Below are 23551 nucleotides of genomic sequence, written 5' to 3'. Positions count from 1 at the left end.
TTGGTGGTGGTCGACCCTCATCCTTCCTCTCCTTTTCTTCTTCTTTGGTGGCCGGTGGCATCAACTCTTGGGGAAATTTTGGTGGCCAGATTTAGCTTGGAGAAGAAGTAGAGAAAGGAGACTTTGTTTCTTAGCATCCCTTGGAGCTTAGTTGGTGGTCGAAGTTCTTCATCTCAAGGAGATTGTTAGTGGACGAAACTTGCAACGAGAAGAAGGAGGCTTGGGAGGATTCTCGTCTCGATAGATCGTCGCCCACACGACATCCGAGATAAGAAGAGGAATACGATAGAAGATCGTGAGGTCTATAAGCTACAAAAGGTATAACTAATTATTAGTTTTCGCATCATAACTAGTTTATTCTTTTGTTTAGATCTTGAAATACCAAACACAAGAGGTTAACGATTCTAGGCTATCGAATTTATGTTTCGATTTTGTGTTTCTTTTGTTTTTTGATCTTGTGATTCGATTATTCTTAATGGTTAAACCTAGGGTTACTATAAGGAGATTAAATATTGAATTTCGTTGAAATACTTTGTCTAGGAAGTGGTGGATGATCCCATACCCAAGAAGGCCTAGTGCCTCGCCATGTTTAACCTAGAAGTCGATCTCTGAAATAAATATTTAATCAAATTTGTAACATGGGTGGATTTGGATTAATAATGTTAAGCATCATTTGTGATCCAATTCTAAACCTCTAAGAACAGATAAGTTGAATTTGGAATCAATAATGTTAAGTTCTGTTTGTAATTCCAAATTTAATTTCTAAAGAACACAATAGGTTGTTAGGAAAAGTTCGGGACTTGTACAAAATTTTTGTACATGGGAACTAGTACGATATTCCGAGTAGCAACCAACAATGAGTGTAAGGAACTAGGGCGTTAAACACTCGAAAGCACAGCGGAAAACATCTAGTTCCTTTCTAGAAGATCCATGCGAAAGGAAACCATATACTAAGTACTAATTTTAAGACATGAGAAAGTTATACCTTTGTTGCATGCCCTTCGCAATCCCGACAGCAAAGTTTCTTTAGATGCGGATCTTAGCGCGATCAAGTGGCCACGCCTCTATGGTATCCACATGAACAAGTCTCGTTTGTCTCACAAACTCACCAAGTGGAGAATGAAACAACCAAAGGTTGTGCTAACAACCCTTCTTGGAAGTTTCGGCCAAGTGGAAGAGAGGAGGAGGAAGAAGAGCAAGAACACCAAAAATTCATCATGAAAATGAATCCAAAAACTCTCTTTTATAGATTCATGAAATTGCCTCAGCCTTAATGTCAATTGCCTTGATTGACATTAATATTTGTCTTCATCCAATGAATCCAATGCATCTTATGCATGAGTAATTCAAATGGTTCACTCTTCATCTAATGAATCCAATGCATCCAATGCATGTAATACATGAGCAATTCAAATTGTTCACTCTTCATCCAATGCATCCAATGCATGAGTAATTCAAGTTGTACACTCCTCTTTCTTCATGAATTCAAATTCATGAAATCATATAATGAGTCCAACTCATTAATCATCAAATAATTCATGAAATCATATAATGAGTCCAACTCATTAATCATCAATCCAATTGATTCAATGAGTCTAATTTTAATTGAACTCAATCCAACAGTTGGATTTAATTGAGGCTTACTCAATGAATCCAATTTGAATTAGACTTAATCCAATGATTCGTCATATGAATCCATCTCCATTGACTTGTTCTTTGTGTGTGATCCAATAGGTCCTCGCAACATTGACAATGTATCCAAATCAACATTTAAATACATAAGAAATGAGTGGCATCTAGCAATACATCATTGCTACCCAAGTGACGAAAATGTCGAGATCCGACTTAACCTTTTCGTGGCTATTATCTTCTATGACTCAATCCTTTCAGTATATATTCTCTAATATATACTCATGTGTCAACCTGATATCTCATATCCATGACTTGTGAAATTAAGTCATCCGTTGACCTACATACTAGTCTCAACCCATTAATATTGTCCTTGCATATTAATGCTTGACTAGGAACAATTAAGAGTAGTATTCTATGTATATCTACAATATCTCACCATCAATTCAACCAATTGATATGTTGTACATTAGAACCTCCTACTCTAGGACATTATTATACTTATTTATTTGGCACTGAATTGAAGTAAATATAATAACCAACTTTGCCTTTATTAATAATGAAATATGATACAAAAAGAGCTTTTTACAATTATATCTTATAATTAGTACTAGGGCTAATACTAACAATCTCCCACTAGCACTAGTGTCAATCACTGAAATATCTAATATCCAGTGACCTAGTATGACTATCATGCTTCCTCTGTACCAAAGCCTTGGTCACGGGATCCACAATGTTAGAATCGGTCAGTACTCTACATATATTCACATCTCCTCTATCGATGATCTCTCGAATGAGATGGGATCACCGTAATATATGTTTGGATCTTTGATGAGAGCGAGGTTCCTTAACCTGTGCAATAGCCTCATTATTATCACAATAGAGGTCTATTGTGTTTGTTATACTAGGAACAACACCAAGCTCGGTAATGAACTTCCTGATCCAAACAACCTCCTTTGCTGTAGCTGAAGCAGCAATGTACTCAGCCTATTTTGTAGAATCAGCGACTGTATCTTGCTTTGAACTCTTCCAGCTCACAACACCACTATTTAAGCAAAATACATATCCTGACTGCAATCTATAATCATCTTTGTCAGTTTGGAAGCTAGCATCGGTGTAACCCTTTACAACAAGTTCTTCATCGCCTCTAAAGATCAAGAAATAATCTTGAGTCCTTCTCAAGTACTTAAGAATATTCTTGACTGCTGTCCAGTGACCTTCACCTGGATCTGACTGGTATCTGCTCGTCATGCTTAACACATACGAGACATCTGGGCGAGTACAAAGCATGACGTACATGATAGACCCTATTGCGGGTGCATAAGGAATCTGATCCATGCGACACCTTTCTTCCTTAGAAGAGGGGCATTGAGTCTTCGAAAGACTCATACCATATGACATAAGTAGGAATCCCTTCTTGGAATTCTCCATGGCAAAGTGTTTAAGCACCTTGTCAATATATGTACTCTAACTTAGACCAAGCAATCTTTTAGATCTATCTCTATAGATCTTAAGGCCCAAAATGTAGGCTGCTTCACCTAAGTCTTTCATTGAAAAATAATTCCCAAGCCAAGTCTTCACTGATTGAAGAGTAGGAATATCATTTCCAATGAGAAGTATGCCATCTACATACAATATGAGAAAGATGCCTGTGCTCCCACTAACCTTCTTGTAGACGCAAGGTTTATCTTCATTCTTAATGAAACCAAATATTTTGATTGCATCATCGAATCGAAGATTCCAGCTTCTAGAAGCTTACTTTAATCCATAAATAGATCTTTGCAACTTACACACCTTTCTAGCATTCTTTGGATCTACAAAACCCTCAGGTTGTGTCATGTACACATCCTCGAGTAGATTTCCATTAAGAAATGTAGTTTTGACATCCATCTACCAGACCTCGTAATCATAATAAGCTGCAATAGCAAGCATGATCCGAATGGACTTGAGCATCACAACTGGTGAAAAGATTTCATCATAGTCTATACCATGAATCTGCTTGAATCCTTTAGCCACCAATCTACCTTTATAAGTATGCATATGCCCATCCATGTCTGTCTTCACTTTGAAGACTCACTTACAACAAATGGGTTTGATCCCTTCAGGTGGATCAACCAAAGTCTATACTTGGTTAGTGTATATGGATTCCATTTCGGATCTCATGGTCTCTAGCCATTTCTCAGAATCTGGGCCCTGTACAACTTCTTGGTAAGATGTAGGCTCATTGAGACCAATAAGCTCTACATCACCATGGTCAGACAAGAGAAAAGAATATCTCTCAGGTTGATGATGGGTCCTATCAGATCTGCATAGAACTTGTTCTACTTGAACAGGTTGTTGCTCCACAACTTCTTGTGGTGTAACCAAATCATGATCCACAACATCTTGTGATACCTGTTCAGTTTCCATCAAGGCGTCGGTGCTAGTTTGTATATCTTGAATTTCTTCAAGATCGACAGTACTCCCACTAGTTCTTCTAGAAATAAATTCCCTTTATAGAAAGACACCAGTTCTGGCAACAAACAATTTACCTTGCATGAGATTATAGAAGTAATATCCCTTTGTTTCCTTGGGATATCCTACAAAATAGCACTTGTCTGATTTGAGTCCTAGTTTATTGGAGACTTATCGTCGAACATAAGTCTCACATCCCTAAATCTTCATAAAAGATATCTTAGGACTCTAACTAGTCCATATCGTATATGGTGTCTTTATGACAGCCTTGGATGGAACGCGGTTAAGTGTGAAAGCAGTCGTCTCTAGAGCATTCCCCCAGAAGGAAGCAGGAAGTTCTGTTTAACTCATCATTGTTCATACCATATCTAATAAAGTACGATTTCTCCATTCTGATACACCATTCCATTGTGGTGTTCCAGGTGGAGTGAGTTGCGATATTATCCCACACTCAACGAGATGGTCATGAAACTCTTGGCTAAGATATTCCCCACCTCGATCTGATCGAAGCATCTTAATATTCTTACCAAGTTGATTTTGTATTTCATTCTTGAATTCTTTGAACTTTTCAAAGGATTCTGACTTATGTCGCATTAGATACACATAGCCATATCTATTGAAATCATCAGTAAAAGTAATGAAGTAATTGTAACCTCCTCTAGCTGCTATTCTGAAAGGGTCACATACATCTGTATGTATGAGTCCTAACAAGTCATTAGCTCTTTCGCTATGTCCACTAAATGGAGTTTTTATCATCTTGCCTTGAAGACAAGATTCACATATCTCATATGATTCAAAATCAAATGAGTCCAAAAGTCCATCCTTATGGAGTTGGGATATGCGACTCTCATTTATGTGACCCAAGCGACCATGCCATAGATATGTTTGGTTCAAATAATTAGACTTGAATCGTTTGATATTTATGTTATAAATTGAGTTGTCAAAGTCTAGAACATAGAGTTCATTACCAAGATGTGCACTACAATAGAACATTTCATTGAAATAAATGGAACAATATTTGTCCTTTATTACAAATGAGAATCCTTTCTTGTCCAAACAAGAAACAGAGATGATGTTCTTAATTAAGGCAGGCACATAACATCACTCTTCATGTTCTAAAACAAGTCCAGTGGGTAAAGATAAGGAATATATTCCTACAGTTATAGCAACAACTCTTGCGCCATTGCCTACTCGTAGATCCACTTCGTCCTTTGTCAATATTCTACTACTTCTCAAGCCTTACACATTAGTACAAATGTGAGATGCAGATCCGATATCTAATACCCATGAAGAAGAAATAGATAGATTGACTTCTATAACATGTATACTGAGGCAGAAGTTTCAATTCTCTCCCTTTTCACTTCCTCTAGGTATAATTTGCAGTTCCTCTTCCAATGTCCGGTCTCACCACAGTGGAAGCAAGTTCCTTCCTTAGCCACCCCACCTTTGGGTTTCAATGCATGAGCTTTGCCCTTGCCTTTGGCTTGGGTCTTACCCTTACCTTTGGGCTTCCATTTGCCTTTTCCCTTTGGCACCATGGTGTCGGCCTTTTTGCATGTCACAAGGCACTCCAAATTAATAAAGATTGAAACTCAATTAAAATTAAGACAAGTGTCGTAGTAAGGAGTCCCAAGTCGTATTTTTTTCCTAGGATTAACTAGTAGATGTGTGTAAATTCTAGAATTGGTTCCAATCAACATCTAATTCCAACTAGGTCAAGAATAGCATCAAAGAGAATCCATTCTCATCTAAACATGATCCATTCCCTCCTCATCAAATAGGCCACAATTAAATTCAGATTTACGCATCATTTAATCAAATAATGCAATTCCCTCATCTTCAATCAACAATCAATTCATAATCGCATTGAACAATAAAGAATTCAGAACAAAACAAAACTAGAAACAAGGAATTCACCAAGTTAATAGCTAAAAATTCAAAACAAAACGAAACTCTAGCTAAACACTTGTTAGCAACTAAACGTTAGCTAATTTGAACTGAAATAAGGAATTCAAAACTAGACAAATATTGCAAACAAAGTCAGTAACTGAACTTAGGTTTGGATTTCATCGTGCAAGGAAAACAAACTTGCAAATAAGCACATCATAAACGACATTGCATGAGAAAACTCCAACAGAACTAAATTGCAAGGAAAGAATCAGATCTTCAGATCTGAGCCAATTCAAGAACAAATTAAAAGCAAAGATAAAGAAAGAAAATCCCTAAGCATTCCTCAACCAAATCCCGTAGCAACCTTCTTCAATCTGCCAGGAAACCTCCAAAACAGAAGTGCTCTAGGAAACCTCCTTCAAAGCACCCAACAAACAATTCCCGAGCTTCCAGCTATTACCAGAGAACGTTCACAGATCCAAGAAACCTCCTTTCAACTCACATCCAGCTGGTAACCTCACAATCCGAAGAAACAGAGCAAAGGTTCTGTGATTTGCAAAGCTAAGTAAATTGATCAGATCTACTTAACCTCGCTGTGGAATGACGGTCGGAAAGAAATCAGTAGCTCCCGAGAAACCTCCCTGAAGCTCTGGTGGATGCGAAAAACGCCGATCGGGAGACCTCCCTTCAATCAGGTACGCGGCGGTGGAACAGACCCCAAAACGCAATCTGGAAACCTCCTCGATCGCTCTCTGCCCTCGGAAGATGAACGCCGGAGCTCAGTGGTCGTCGTCGGTGAAGAAGAAGAAGCCACCGGATTGGGAAATTGGAATGGGAACTGCGGCGCCGCGAGGAAGAAGAAGAAGCTACTGTAGAGAAATCGCGAACGCCGAGCCCACTGGAAAACACTGTAGCTTCTCAGATTTAAATCAGATCTGGATCTGAACAGACGGCTGAGATGATTCCGAGCTAAATCAACGGTGAAAAGTCATCCAAAATATGATCTGAAGGTACTGATGTTGATCTAGGGTCTGGATCTACTCTCCTGTAGGTCGGATCGATCAGATCATCACTGGATGGTCCAGATCCGACTAGTCTTCAATGAACGGTCCAGATTAATCCGGCTGGATCAATGGCGGGATGAATTCAGATCTGGATCAAAACTTCTGGATCTTCATAAATATCTCAGATCTGCTCCCCATTAAGTTGGATCGGCCAGATCTTCAACGGATGGCTCAGATCTGCTCAATCTTGGATCAACGGCCTATAATGCTCCGAGGCTTGATCGACTTGATTAGCCCTTGATTTGAGCCCAAATGCAGCCTGATCTGATCGGGTCGATGATCCTTCTGATGCCTACAAAATAAGGATCAAATATTAGCATCAAATTAAGCCATAATAACATAATTTGCAATTTAGTCCAAAATTGATACAATGCATAAAAATGTAATGTAAATATGGGTTATATATATGAAAACTACATCAAACCATGATTATATGAATGAAAATAGTATAGTAAAATCATGGTTATCAAATTCCCTCACACTTACTCTTGAACGTCCCGTGAAAGTAAAGAAAACTAAAAATCATCTCCATAGAAAATTCCCTAGCAATACCTAAAAAAATAGTAAAAAGAATTTAACTAAGATCATCTTAAAGATCACAAACATTCATAAATACAATTCAAACAATAATCAGTAGGTATGGTAGTTTCAATCCAATTGAAAAATTAAGCAAGTTGCATCTCACAAGGGATTTACCTAATCTATCTCTCACACTCAAGCATGTGTATAAGTGGAGCTCACTCAATGCAACTCACAACATTTCACTACCATAAGCTTGCTCATTTTCTAATTCTTCACCACTATAAACATAGCATACATGAATCAAAAGGAATTTATCATGAAGAATTGAAATGGAAGCAAAAAGAACAATTTAAGTGGATGAAATGGCACAAGAAAAGAATTTAATGACAAAAATGAGAAGATAAGAGTATTGGAGGAATACACTTGATGAGTTGACCAATTTGATGTATAAAGAGATGAATACCATTTGTTATTACCACTTCAAAGTATCAAGCTAACCTCTCCTTCAATTTGAATGCAAACATAGAATCTTGATACTCTATCTCCAACTTTGATACTCTCTTGAATGTGCCATTTTTTTCTTCTCTTCTTCACTATTTTTCCACTTTAATTCCATCACTTGGAGACTAAAACAATCTCAATTCAACTTATAAGTAAGAGTTCCCTCCCCCACACTTAAAGTATTGTCCGTCTCGGACAATAAAATACAACATGTATCCAAAAACTTGATACTTTCCTTGACACTTTCTTAGTCTTCCTTCATTCTGCAGATTTACCTTTCTTCTGCTCTACCCGAATTTTTCAGATTTGAATTCATTTCTAGAATAAGTTCTGGAAATTTCAGAATCTGCTCAAGCCACAACCAATCAAATGTACAGCTACACATTTTAAAAATCACAGCAGCCACACCAAATCTGATTCCAACTTGACAAGCAAAATTTCCTGCCTAGTGTGTATATATTTTTCTCTGTAAAATGACATTCCTTTTGCAAGGTTGGGTCATTCCTGAACTTGGTCCTTAATTGATCAGATGTTCAAATCAAAGTCTTAGTTCAATCTTAACAAAATTGATAACTGGTTCCTGATCAGAATCAATTTCAGCAATTGGTACAAAATAGCTTCTGAATTCATTAGTTGTATATGCATTTCTATTACATTGGTGGAAAACCAAATCAAGCTTCATAGAACACCTACAACAGATTCAATTACAGCATTCTTCACAGCATGCCAAAACTGAAATCAGAACAATCTAAATATTACACGACTTAAGCTCATCACTAAGGATTCTGTCTTCAAAAAATCCAGCTTCCAAACCTAGATTATCAGAATTGATGAACCAGAGAAATTCCAGCATTTTACATAACCACTTCTGCTATAAAGATTTCACAAAACTGCAGCTGAGATGAAAAACATTTGTTACATAGAGTGCAAGATCTTCACTAACCTTCCCAATAAATGTAGAGCTGGTGATAATAGATGGATACAACATCTCAAGCTAAACCTAAAAGCTATAGCTCAGCTCATAGACAGCCACACCATCATGATAGGAAACTAGTTCCACCATTAAAAATCTGCACAAACAAAACTCTGTTTCTGAATTCTTGCTAATCAGAAGATTACAACAGAAATTCTCCACATGACATATTAAACTAATAGTTGCTCAACAATTCCTAGAACTCAAAATCAGCCCCTATTTTTTTCAGTCCAATTTCAGACATTGACATATTCAACTCAGCAATATATTAATCAGCAACACTTGTTTCATCAAATCAAACCAATTTTGGATTCAGATTCAAGATTTCAGATGTACCATATACATACTTCAGTTTCACATCTTACAGTAAGGCATTAGCAAAACTCTGAAACAGGGACCCTCAAGTTTGCTGATATTAATTCTGTTCCCATACATTTCAGCCAAATTCCCCTAGCTAGCAAGCCTTGGATGATAGCACGTTTAATAATGAATCAAGATGGCTTAAACTCCATTCATTTTAGATTGGATTAGCAAGAAAACTTGGCACAAATCAGCAACTTCCCTATGGCACCAAACTGTTCTGCATTTAAATCAGGACTTAGTTCCAATTGCATGTGCATACTTCTTTTACCTTAACATCCTCTTCAACAATTGCACGGCCTCAAAACTTAACCTTTTCTCTTGTAATAACACAAAATTACAGCTCTAATTTTAACTTTCTCCTGCTGCAATAACAGTCCAAACCACTGCCACTGATTTGATTCTGTCTTCAACATTCAGCTTCCACAATTTTGTACAATTACACAGCTTGATCACAGAATTATAGCTCAATTTCATAACATGAATAGAATGATTCCTACCAATTGAATTTCAAATTTTCCTTCCCAATGTCAGATTACAGCAGCTACCAGACCCACTGTTTCTGTTTTGTTCTTAGATTTTCAGAAATTCTTAACTCTGAAATTCTGATATAGAATTTGAAAAGATCATGGAGAGAAAAGAACACCATTTGTTTTTAAAATAGACACAACCTTTACTTAGTTCCTCACTGATTAGAGGGAAAATGGTTTCATTTCTCTTGGCACAAGATTTCATTTAGCTTTGGAATGATTGAAACTTTAATTCGAAACATCATCAGTTGGCACACAAATTACTGTTAAAATCCTCAGGACAATCAAATGAGCTATTGCTGAATTTAAATCTGAAATGATACAGAAAATGCAGAAATGAACTCATACTTCAAAATTGATCAAAAATCAGCATGTATCTAATTAGTTAGATTTCTCAAATTGAAAACTTCTCCTTTCATTGGCTTCCTTCTTCTCAGCAACTCGTGTACATCAAAAACAATTCTGATTTAATTAGTGATCCCATTACATTCTGCTTCTTGCATTTCTCCTTGAAAGCAAATTGATTGGAGAGAAAAAAAAAACACCTCATAGTTTCAAATTCATATTCACTACTGTTTCCTTGTGCCAAATGATCACCAAAATTGAATTGACAGTAGCATCAATTAAAGGAATTGCTAATTAAAAACATCACTGTCTTTCTTCATTTCTTCTTCTACAGCTCACATTAGTCTTCATTTGCTGTCAATGGTACAAAAATCTATTTGAAGTTTAACTTCCTCACTGTTCTCTAAGTGCCAATTCAGATCTCAACTCAAGGATTTAGCTTCAGTGACAGAATTGATGAATTTAAGCTAAAGGAGTTGCACATTTTGATAATTTCCAATTGAAGCTTTTCAAACAGAATAATGGACATTTATAGCTCCACAGCTTCAACTTGCTTCGAGAGCATTAGTCAACAACAAAATCTATTATTAGAAATCAGCTTCAACCCTTCCAAGTCCAGGATTCATCACATAAAAATTTAAATCTTGATATTTGCATTCCCATTGTATTGACGAAACAGATTAAACTCATCAAATTCCCTGCAGATCAGTTCAAAATACCATCACTTCATCAACACAAATAGCTCTCACCAAATAAAGATATTACATAAGCTCTAGAATTCTGATTTCCCATCATTTCTTGCACTGCAGATACTTAGTTTCAGAATTCAGTTGCTGGAATATGAATCAGAATTCAACATAGCTTCATCTTCTTTACACCAAATCAGAACAACCCGTGGTCTCTTTTAAAGCATCAGCAGATTTTTACACCAACATGAATTACTGATGCATCAATTTGAATTCCTTATTCTAAAAATCAGTAACAAATTTCAGTACAATCTAGAGAAAGTTTCACTGGTTCTTGTTTCTTATACTGCTGGAAAAACAGAGCTTCCTTAATTGAGAGATTTCAAGACTGAATTCAGTTTTTTTTTTTTTTCAGATTTCATTGCTTATCAGGCATTTTTCATTCCTGCACAGATTCCCTAGCAGACTCTAGTAACCTCTTTAACATTCCATAAATGCTTAATGGCATGCATCTTCAACACCTCGAATACTCAAATAGCTTCTCAATTAATTGCACAACCCATTCATTTCATATCAGAGTTACTAAGGACACTGTAGCACAAAGATAATCCAGAAAACATTTATTTGTATTAGTTTCAGAATTCCTGATATCAATTCAGATTCAATCTAAAATCTTTATGCAACATCAGCAACTTAGTATCACCATAGTATCAAACTCCAACATTCAAAGCTATTGGAACTTTCTCTTTCCAAGAATAGACTCAAAGAACAATTAGATTTAGCATTCAATGCAAAGAACCATCCAAAACCTTCAACATCTTCAAATGTATACAAATATCTCCCCCACACTTAAACTTTTACCCATCTTGCAAAAATCAAACTCATCAAGAATTCAACCAAAACTCTAAATAAAATAGAGCAAGCAAAGGTAATAAAAGGATAAAATGCAAGAGGAAATTATTTTAAGAGAATTATGAAGAAAGGAATTAGAATTAATAAGGGATCAAGAATGAAAACAATCCTTCATTTCCATGCACACTCATACTATTGTGACTTTGAAAAGAAGCTAAGCAAGTTCTAGAGTTTAATTTGCTATGAGTGCATGTCACACAAAAGAAACTAATGAAGCATAGGCTTAAAGTGGACCTCACTAGGTATTTTTATATGCAAGCAAACTCAATTAATCAATATAGAATCCACCACCAAATTAACCAATATCATGTGAGAAAAACATCCAATCATGTCACATGACCTAAATTGATGATCAAATTTAAGAAGCTTTTACCATCTTAAAAATATCACTAGAAAAATTGATGGAGAATTTTATTCAAATGGCATGTTATGTATACCAAACTAAATGCAAAGTATGGAAGCAAATGTGAAAATAAAATGCAAAATGTAAAAACAAAGTGCAATTGCAAAGTATGTAACTAAAGAAATGCATAAAAAGAATTTATTAACAAAGCATGAATTAAAATGCAAGATAAAGCAAAATTAGAACCAACTCCCCTTTAATTCCGGTGGTCGAAGTAGATTTAGCAACAAAATCCACACTGGGAATGGAGTACTTTTGGTTGCAATCAATTTCTTTTTATTGACCATTTTTCCATTGAAAGCTTTTTCTGGAGGACGGAGGCGGTTGAGTTCAAGCATCCACTCCGGAAGCTTATGTTCTCCTACAACATCAATCAAAGAAAACGTCTCCCACACGCATGTGAGGTAAAAAGAAGATAGGAGAATATTAGTGTGGGTAAAATATGTATCAAGAATTGAATCACAACTAATGAAATCAACAATTGGTACCTCTATTGAATTTTCTGATAAATCACAAGAAAAACTCACCTTTTCATGTTGAAAGGTACCTGGAGTGGTGATTGTTACCTCTTCCTCATCATATTGATATGGCTCAAGCTCTTGTTCTTGTGAATGTTCATCCTTATGTAGTGATTCTTGGGTGCTTGGCTCCATAGCACAAGTCCCTACACTTACATCTTCAACTCTTGGTGATTCTTGAGGTAATGCTTCCAGTAAGCATTCCCCTACACTTAAATCATCTTCAAAAACATGCTCAGAACCTGAATCACTAACAACATCTTCAACAACAACATCAGTAGGATCAGAAATTTGCATAATTACATAATCATCACAAAAATTACTAGAAAAATCATGTGAAGTAATGGGAGTAGGGTCAGGCCTGACAGAATCGCTACTTTCCATCTCTCCACTGGAGTTTTGTGCTTGCGGCTGATTAATAGATGATGTAATTTGATCTAATTGAATCTGTATGTTCTGAATCCTTGAAAATTGTCGCTCTTGATGTTCAATCATTTGTTGCATCATCTCCTTGAGTTTCCATGTTGACTCATCCGTCTGAAGATCGTTTTGTTGAAAAGATTGTGGCAAAAAATTTGTTGAAACCTCTTGAAACCCATATGAACTCTGGTAAGCTGGATATGGCTCAACAAATGGTCCTTGTGCACTTTCATACCTGAAACATGAATTATCCACCCAATTAGCGTTAAAACCATTTGAAAATAATTCATACCTATTTTGTGGATCCATGTATGGGTAATATTGATTCTCGGGCTGAAAATGTTGATTTTCCATTCCACCTCCAAAATTCTGAAAATACGGATCCATGCTAAAGAAATCTCCTGTTCTTTCAAAACAACACTACAAATCAATGTTAGAAGATTCAAAAGCATAAAGTTTCATACACATGAAAACATGAACAGTAAAAGCAATTAATAATTCAAGAACAACCCAACATGAAAATACAAAAGAGAAATAAACAATCAAATCAATCAACATGCTAACAAATAAAATCAATCAATGCATCAATCTAAAATAAACACACACTACTAGTTAGTTGTTCCCCGGCAACGGCGCCAAAATTTGGTGTCGGCCTTTTTGCATGTCACAAGGCACCCCAAATTAATAAAGATTGAAACTCAATTAAAATTAAGACAAGTGTCGTAGTAAGGAGTCCCAAGTCGTATTTTTTTCCAAGGATTAACTAGTAGATGTGTGTAAATTCTAGAATTGGTTCCAATCAACATCTAATTCCAACTAGGTCAAGAATAGCATCAAAGAGAATCCATTCTCATCTAAACATGATCCATTCCCTCCTCATCAAATAGGCCACAATTAAATTCAGATTTACGCATCATTTAATCAAATAATGCAATTCCCTCATCTTCAATCAACAATCAATTCATAATCGCATTGAACAATAAAGAATTCAGAACAAAACAAAACTAGAAACAAGGAATTCACCAAGTTAATAGCTAAAAATTCAAAACAAAACGAAACTCTAGCTAAACACTTGTTAGCAACTAAACGTTAGCTAATTTGAACTGAAATAAGGAATTCAAAACTAGACAAATATTGCAAACAAAGTCAGTAACTGAACTTAGGTTTGGATTTCATTGTGCAAGGAAAACAAACTTGCAAATAAGCACATCATAAACGACATTGCATGAGAAACTCCAACAGAACTAAATTGCAAGGAAAGAATCAGATCTTCAGATCTGAGCCAATTCAAGAACAAATTAAAAGCAAAGATAAAGAAAGAAAATCCCTAAGCATTCCTCAACCAAATCCCGTAGCAACCTTCTTCAATCTGCCAGGAAACCTCCAAAACAGAAGTGCTCTCGGAAACCTCCTTCAAAGCACCCAACAAACAATTCCCGAGCTTCCAGCTATTACCAGAGAACGTTCACAGATCCAGGAAACCTCCTTTCAACTCACATCCAGCTGGTAACCTCACAATCCGAAGAAACAGAGCAAAGGTTCTGTGATTTGCAAATCTAAGTAAATTGATCAGATCTACTTAACCTCGCTGTGGAATGACGGTCGGAAAGAAATCAGTAGCTCCCGAGAAACCTCCCTGAAGCTCTGGTGGATGCGAAAAACGCCGATCGGGAGACCTCCCTTCAATCAGGTACGCGGCGGTGGAACAGACCCCAAAACGCAATCTAGAAACCTCCTCGATCGCTCTCTGCCCTCGGAAGATGAACGCCGGAGCTCAGTGGTCGTCGTCGGTGAAGAAGAAGAAGCCACCGGATTGGGAAATTGGAATGGGAACTGCGGCGCCGCGAGGAAGAAGAAGAAGCTACTGTAGAGAAATCGCGAACGCCGAGTCCACTGGAAAACACTGTAGCTTCTCAGATTTAAATCAGATCTGGATCTGAACAGACGACTGAGATGATTCCGGGCTAAATCAACGGTGAAAAGTCATCCAAAATATGATCTGAAGGTACTGATGTTGATCTAGGGTCTGGATCTACTCTCCTGTAGGCCAGATCGATCAGATCATCACTGGATGGTCCAGATCCGACCAGTCTTCAATGAACGGTCCAGATTAATCCGGCTGGATCAATGGCTGGATGAACTCAGATCTGGATCAAAACTTCTGGATCTTCATAAATAGCTCAGATCTGCTCCCCATTAAGTTGGATCGGCCAGATCTTCAACGGATGGCTCAGATCTGCTCAATCTTGGATGAACGGGCTATAATGCTCCGAGGCCTGATCGACTTGATTAGCCCTTGATTTGAGCCCAAATGCAGCCTGATCTGATCGGGTCGATGATCCTTCTGATGCCTACAAAATAAGGATCAAATATTAGCATCAAATTAAGTCATAATAACATAATTTGCAATTTAGTCCAAAATTGATACAATGTATAAAAATGTAATGTAAATATGAGTTCTATATATGAAAACTACATCAAACCATGATTATATGAATGAAAATAGTATAGTAAAATCATGGTTATCACACCATTAAAATGGTGCTAGGCTTTGCCTTCTTAAGGTTGAGTTCAGCAATTCTCAACATACTCAACATCTCAGGCAATGGTTTGTTAATTTCGTTCATGTTATAGTTCATGACAAATTGACTATAGCTTTCGGGCAATGATTGTAGAATTAGGTCAGTGGCCAATTCTTGGCCTAGTTGAAATCCCAATCTTTGTAGGTTCTCCACATACCCGATCATTTTGATCACATAAGGCCCTACGGAACTTCCTTCTTGCATTCTACATTGAAATAGAGCTTTAGAGATCTCAAATCTCTTATGTCTTGCTTGTTCTTGATAAAGTCGTCTAAGGTGTTCAACCATATCATAAGTGTCCATGTTCTCTTGTTACTTCTGAAGCTCAGAGTTCATAGTAGCGAGCATAAGGCATGATACATCTAATGCATCATCTTGATGCTTCTTATAAGCATCCTTATCAGCTCTAGTGGCAGTAGTAGGGGGGGGGGGGGGGTGCTTCAAGAATGGATTTCTCTAGGACGTACAGTTTTCTTTCTTGCTTGAGAACTATTCTCAAATTTCTATTCCAGTCTAGGAAGTTAGCTCCATTGAGCTTGTCCTTATCAAGGACAGATCGCAGAGGGAGTATTTGACATATTTGATGACATGGTGATCTACAACAATAAAATGTAGAAATAAGTATCTTATTTTGATCATTTAACTAAGCCTTTAATTAAATGATTCTCCCACTAAATTGTAAAGCTTTGGTAGAAGCAAGTCATGGATGTGGTTTTACCCACACTACTAGCTCCAAATCCAATCACGATAACATTTATGTGGAACAAGATCCATATTATACCGCATCTTGAGTTAGCTTTGGCTAATCACCCAAGACTTAGTATAAGTTAGGTAGGCAATATTTACCAATTACATCATATGTAACTCTTATATCATTGTGTGAACAAGATTATTTGTTCATTTGCCCATCTTATGAAATTTCATTATAACTCATCTTGAGTTAGCTTTGGCTAATCGCCCAAGACTAGTATAATTTTGAATTTCATCGTATGAGATATGCCTCTAAGTTCTCAACTTAATTAAGTCACACCCAAAGTTTTAGTAGTCGAACATCACAATTGTCCTTCGCACTCTAGCAAGATAAATCGAGTCACTTTGCTTTGGCAAAACCTAACTACAATTGATCGATCTAGAAGTGAGTACCAAACTTTGGTAGGCATATTTGAAAGACCTAATCATGATTAAACTACACATGCATCGCATACAATCATAGCATATCATGGCATACATCACATATATGCATAAAAGAAATCGTCACATGGTTATGACCCCATTATCTATGATCCTCTCAAGCCAATGAGAAGATCAAAAAGTCAACCTAGGCAAAAGCATATTTTCCAAGTGCTTCCTTAGTCACCATGTGTTGTTGTCCTTCTCCCTTTCTCACCATCATCAAGTAGACTTAGTCTTCTCTAATTTGTATATTACAAAATGTAAATAAAAATCGAGTTACATTTGAGTGTAGTCTAAATTTACAACTAGAATAAAAGAGGAGAGGCATGACACGCAGGCCGTATTATGAATTACAATACACACATCCAATCACATCGGGGTTTAAGGGGCATAACCATGCACCATGTCATATAAAATTCTCAATCTATTATGACAAAATTTACTATGATTTAAATAACTAATTATGAGCCACAACGCCATGATGGTTTCGCTAAAAATCTCTTAGCCGAAACTTGCTCATAATCATGCAAATCATAATAAACATGCCATGCAATTTCTATATCACATATGAAATTCTAACTACTTAGTATATGCCTTCGCAAGTGGCTCTAATACCACTGTAAGGAACTAGGGCGCTAAACACGCGAAAGCGCAGCGGAAAACATCTAGTTCCTTTCCAGAAGATCCATGCGAAAGGAAACCATATACTAAGTACTCATTTTTATACATCAAAAAGTTATACCTTTGTTGCGTGCCCTTCGCAATCCCGATAGCAACGTTTCTTTAGATGCGTATCTTAGCGCGATCAAGTGGTCGCGCCTCTATGGTATCCACACGAACAAGTCTCGTTTGTCTCACAAATTCACCAAGTGGAGAATGAAACAACTAAAGGTTGTGCTAGCAACCCTTCTTGGAAGTTTCGGCCAAGTGGAAGAGAGGAGGAGGAAGAAGAGCAAGAACACCAAAAATTCATCATGAAAATGAATCCAAAAACTCCCTTTTATAGATTCATGAAATTGCCTCATGCCTTAATGTCAATTGCCTTGATTGACATTAATATTTGTCTTCATCCAATGAATCCAATGCATCCTATGCATGAGCAATTCAAATGGTTCACTCTTCATCCAATGAATCCAATGCATCCAATGCATGTAATGCATGAACAATACAAATTGTTCACTCTTCATCCAATGCATGAGTAATTCAAGTTGTACACTCCTCTTTCTTCATGAATTCAAATTCATGAAATCATATAATGAGTCCAAATCATTAATCATCAAATAATTCATGAAATCATATAATGAGTCCAACTCATTAATCATCAATCCAATTGATTCAATGAGTCTAATTTTAATTGGACTCAATCCAATAGTTGGATTTAATTGAGTCTTACTCAATGATTCCAATTTGAATTAGACTTAATCCAATGATTCATCATATGAATCCATCTCCATTAACTTGTTCTTTGTGTGTGACCCAATAGGTTCTCACTGTTGGACCGTTGGGCCGGCTAGAAGGGGGTTGTTGGTTAGTCCTGTAAAGACAAAAGGCAAACAACCCTTCTCGAAATATTTAAGCTAACACTTGCATAAATAATAAGCAGAAAGTAAATAGAACATTAAAAAGAACGAGGCACATGGATTTACTTGGTTACAACCTATGTGGTTGTTAATCCAAGGAAGATTAAGCACTAAAACTCCTTCAGGCGGAGAAACCTCTTACAACGTTGAAGCACAGAAACAGAAGCTTAATTACAACTAAAGCGTACAAGTGTTTGGAAATGAAATGCTCGTGATTGTTTTAAAAGCTTCTGGACCAAGGCTATATTTATAGCCTTGGTCGGGGTGCCCCGAAGGGTTCCGGGTGCCCTGGGGGGGATAAACTTTATCCCCAACGATCAGATCGAGTCAAAACTCGATCCTGGTCAAAGGCTAGTCCGGGCGCCCGGAAGGGTTCCGGGCGCCCCGGACCCTGAAAGTCAACTCTGGTTGACTTTTTCGTCTGGGACCTCTGCTCCATTTCAGTCCCGCCTCGGTCCGGGTCTTCCGCTCCGGATCCGCTTACTTGGGTGATCTCTGCCATCCGGAATAGGGCTCACCCGAACCCAACTTCCGGTCTTCTCGAGCGGGCTTCCGCTCCGGCTCCTCATCCCTCGGAGTCGTCGCATGATTCCTTCTCGTTCGCTAGCGTACTCGTCCGCAGTCTTCGTCCCTCGGTCACACCGAGCCCGTCGGCTCTCTCCCGTGCCGACCTTCTCGCTAGTTGCGTCTCTTGCTCCCCGAGCAATCTTCCGCTCCGGCTTCTCGCCCCTCGTAACCAGTGCACGCTTCCTTCTCATCCACCGGGGTACTCTTCCTTGGCACCTCGTCCCTCGGACGCACCGAGCCCGTCGGCTCTCTCCCCGTGTCGTCCTTCTCGCTAGCGGCGTCTTCCACTCGAGTACTTGTGCTCCTAAGCTCCTGCACACTTAGACACAAGGTTAAAACAACACAGGACCTAACTTAACTTGTTGATCACACCAAAACAACCTTGGGGTTCCAACACTCACAACATTGGCAATGTATCCAAATCAACATTTAAATACATAAGCAATGAGTGGCATCTAGCAAGGCATCATTGCTACCCAAGTGACGAGAATGTCGAGATCCGACTTAACCTTTCCATGGCTATTATCTTGTATGACTCAATCCTTCTATCCTCGATATCTAGATTGATCAATGAGGCATAGACCATGTTATCCTCTTATTAATCTTTATGTTTCTTGATCTCTAAGTAGACACCCTCAATTAAATAAGCTCAATATCGCATATTGACTTATTTAAACATGGTCATGCATTCTCGTGTCCTACTAATCAAGGGGTCCATAGATATCACTTCCATCATATCGAAGGGATAGATCCTATCTACATCACTCACATCCCTTCGCATAACTTATTGCATACCCAGTGATCGACTTTATGGTCCATCCTGTTACGGGGGACGTTTGTTGATACCAAAATATACAACTTCTTATGTAGGGAACCGTAGTGACTTCAGGTCTAAGGACTATTCATACTAATAGTCACATGAGAATGTTTATGATACTCATATAACGATCTATGAAGCATTCTCATGGCGGGTCATTCAGTATATATTCTCTAATATATACTCATGTGTCAACCTGATATCTCATATCCATGACTTGTGAGATTAAGTCATCCGTTGACCTACATAATAGTCTCAACGCATTAATATTGTTCTTGTATATTAATGCTTGACTAGGAATAGTTAAGAGTAGTGTTCTATGTATATCTGCAATATCTCACTATCAATTCAACCAATTGATATGTTGTAGATTAGAACCTCCTATTCTAGGACATTATTATACTTATTTATTCGGCACTGAATTGAAGTAAATACAATAACCAACTTTACCTTTATTAATAATAAAATATGATACAAAAGGAGCCCTTTACAATTATCTCAAAATTGGTACTAGGGCTAATACTAACAGTGAGCACACCGTCCTTCATCCTCTCCTACAGTTTGGTGATGGAGAGAAGCTCAGGAGATCAGCGGTTTGGTGATGGTAGGGATTATTCTTCCTGCAGTTCCACTGTCCTCACCTATCTTCTTGCATTGCTTGAGCCTTTCTTCATTGTGTTCCCTCTTTCATCGAGTTGATCAATGACTATCTCCAGCAGTCCAAAGCTGGATACTTCAATCTTTACCAACCACATCACTGCACCACTCTCTTTCGAGCAGTTGGATGGTAAGAACTACTCTTCTTGGGGCTTTCACATTGAGCTTTGACTTGTTGGATGGGGTAATGATACACATCTCACTCACACCGAAGAGGATGTCCAAGTCATCGATCGTCCTCTATGAAAAAAGGTTGACGCCAATTTATCTTACATTATTCGAGCCACCATCCATCCATCTCTTAGGGATGTCTTCCTCACTCACAAAACCTGTAAAGCTGTTGGGACACAGGCTCAACAACTCTTTACAAACACCTCTCAGTGACTTTATCAGGTTTGTAAAGATCTCATGACCATCCTTAATGCCCATCAAGTTAAGGATTCATCTACCATCTAGGTTTAGTCTCTAGCCTTCTTTATGACTTCAATGAACTACTTCCATCTGAGGCCACTCCTATGCGGGGTTTGAAAATTGGAAGAACTTTTTTATGTCTTTAGCTTTATATGGTCTCCCTACAGATTATTCTCATGTTCGCGATCAAATCCTCAGTAGCCCCACAGATGCTACCATGGATAGTACCTAGGTAACTCTCCTCCGGGTCCCTGCCAAAGTCTTGACATTGCCTCCTTCCGTTCTTGTTGACTCGTCAGCTTTGGTCTCTCAAAACAACAACAGATCTCCACCCCGTAAGGGTGGCAAAGGACGTCCTTGGTGTGATCACTGCCACTGACCAAGGCACATGATTGATAAGTGTTGGAGTCTGCATGGTTGACCTCACACTGCTCAGATCGCTCAGAGTTATATCGCTTCTTCAGCTTCCACTGCACAATTGCCACCAAGTCTGATGCCACCGCCTTCCTATGATGACTTTCTGAAATTGTATGAGGATCGCCAGGCTTCAGATTCCAGTGCTACCATCGCACACGCTGGTAATTTCTTTGTTGGCATATCTCACTCTTTGGGTCCTTGGGTTCTTGACTCTGGGGCTACCGATCATATCACTAGTAATAAATCTTTTTTTCTTCTCTCTCTACTTTCGGTTATTTATCCTTTGTCACCATGGCCAATGGTTCCCAAACTCAACACCAGGTTGTTGGTATTGCTTATCCTTCCCTGTCTCTTTCTATCAATAATGTTCTTTATGTTCCCGGTCTCATAAGTGTGTCTTCCTTGGATAGCCCCGGTCTCAGAAAGGGTATAAGTGTTATTCCCCTACTCTCCATCAATACTTTATCTCTACTAATGTCACATTCTTTGATTTGGTTCTTGTTTTTTTGGAATCATGTATCTCCATCCGAGTTCTCTCCTTCCCTGCCTACACCAGTGATTGTATTTTATCCTCCGAAGGCATCTGTATCACCTCCAGCCCTATTTCCTCCTTTGCAGGTTTATCAATGTTGTCCTAGCCCTGCTTTGCCATTGCCCATCACTGACACTGCCATGGACACATCTTTGGAGCCGAGTCATTCACCTCTTCCTCCAGTCCCGTTTCCTGAGTCTAATATTCCCATTACACTTCGGAAAGGTTTGTGTTCCACTCATAATCCTTCTCCTCATTATATTTCCTTAAGTTATCATCGTCTTTCTCCTTCCTACTTTTCTTGTCTTTTTTCCTTGTGTTCTGTCTCTCTTCCGCCCATCCAGGATGGAAACGGGTATGCTCGATGAAATGTGTGCCTTGCAGCGCAGTGGGACTTGGGACCTCATTCCTCTATCACTTGGGAAGTCAGTTGTTGGTTGTCGATGGGTGTATATGGTGAAAGTTGGTCCGACGGCATGGTTGATCGGCTTAAAGCTCGCCTCATCGCTAAAGGCTATACTCAGATCTTTGGATTAGATTATGGGGACACTTTTTCTCCTGTTGCCAAGATGTCTTCAGTGCGCCTTTTCCTATCCATTTCTGCGATTTGACATTGGCCTCTTTATCAGTTGGACATCAAAAATGCACTCTTACATGGTGACCTGCTCGAGGAGGTCTACATGGAGCAACCTCCTTGTTTTGTTGCTCAAGGGGAGTCTTTTGGTCTTATATGTCGCCTGCGGAAATCTTTATATGGCCTCAAGCAGTCACCTAGGGCACGGTTCGATAGATTTAGTACTATAATTCAATAGTTTAGCATGACTCGAAGCAGGCTGACCATTCTGTCTTTTATCACCACTCATCTACTAGTAGCATCTACTTAGTGGTTTATATTGATGATATCGTCATCAGATGTAGTAATCATCTCGGGATTTCACAGGTAAAACAACATCTTTTCAAATATTTCTATATAAAGGATCTCGACAAACTCAAATATTTCTTGGGGATAGAAGTAGCACAGTCTAAAGATGGGATCATCATATCCCAAAGGAAGTATGCAATGGATATTCTGGAAGAAACAGGAATGTTAAACTCAAAGACAGTCAACAACTTGATGGATCCTAATGTCAAGCTTCTGCCAAGTCAGGGCGAGTCTCTTCCAGATCCTGAATGGTATAGACGATTAGTAGGAAAATAAGCTACCTTACTATTGCTCGTCCGGAATCTCGTTTGCAGTAAGTGTAGTAAGTCAGTTTCTCAACTCTCCATGCAAGGAACATTGAGATGTTGTGACTCGCATTATTTGATATATCAAAGGCACAACAAGAAGGGTCTTTTATATGAAGACAAAAGACATACTCGAGTTGTAGGATATTCTGATGCAGATTAGGCAGGATCTTTCACTGATAGAAGATCTGTTTCTAGGTTTTGTACATTAGTCAGAGATAACCTTGTTTCTTGACAAAGTAAGAAGAAGAATGTTGTGGCAATATCCAGTGTAGAGGCAGAGTATCGAGCTATGACCATAGCTAGTCAAGAGCTTATATAGCTAAAATAGTTTATTCAGGAACTAAGGTTTGGAGAGGATACACAAATGTCACTTATATG

Source organism: Zingiber officinale, chromosome 7B (genome assembly GCF_018446385.1).
Source record: "Zingiber officinale cultivar Zhangliang chromosome 7B, Zo_v1.1, whole genome shotgun sequence".
Classification (NCBI taxonomy): Eukaryota; Viridiplantae; Streptophyta; class Magnoliopsida; order Zingiberales; family Zingiberaceae; genus Zingiber; species Zingiber officinale.
Note: the sequence above shows the minus strand (reverse complement) of the source record.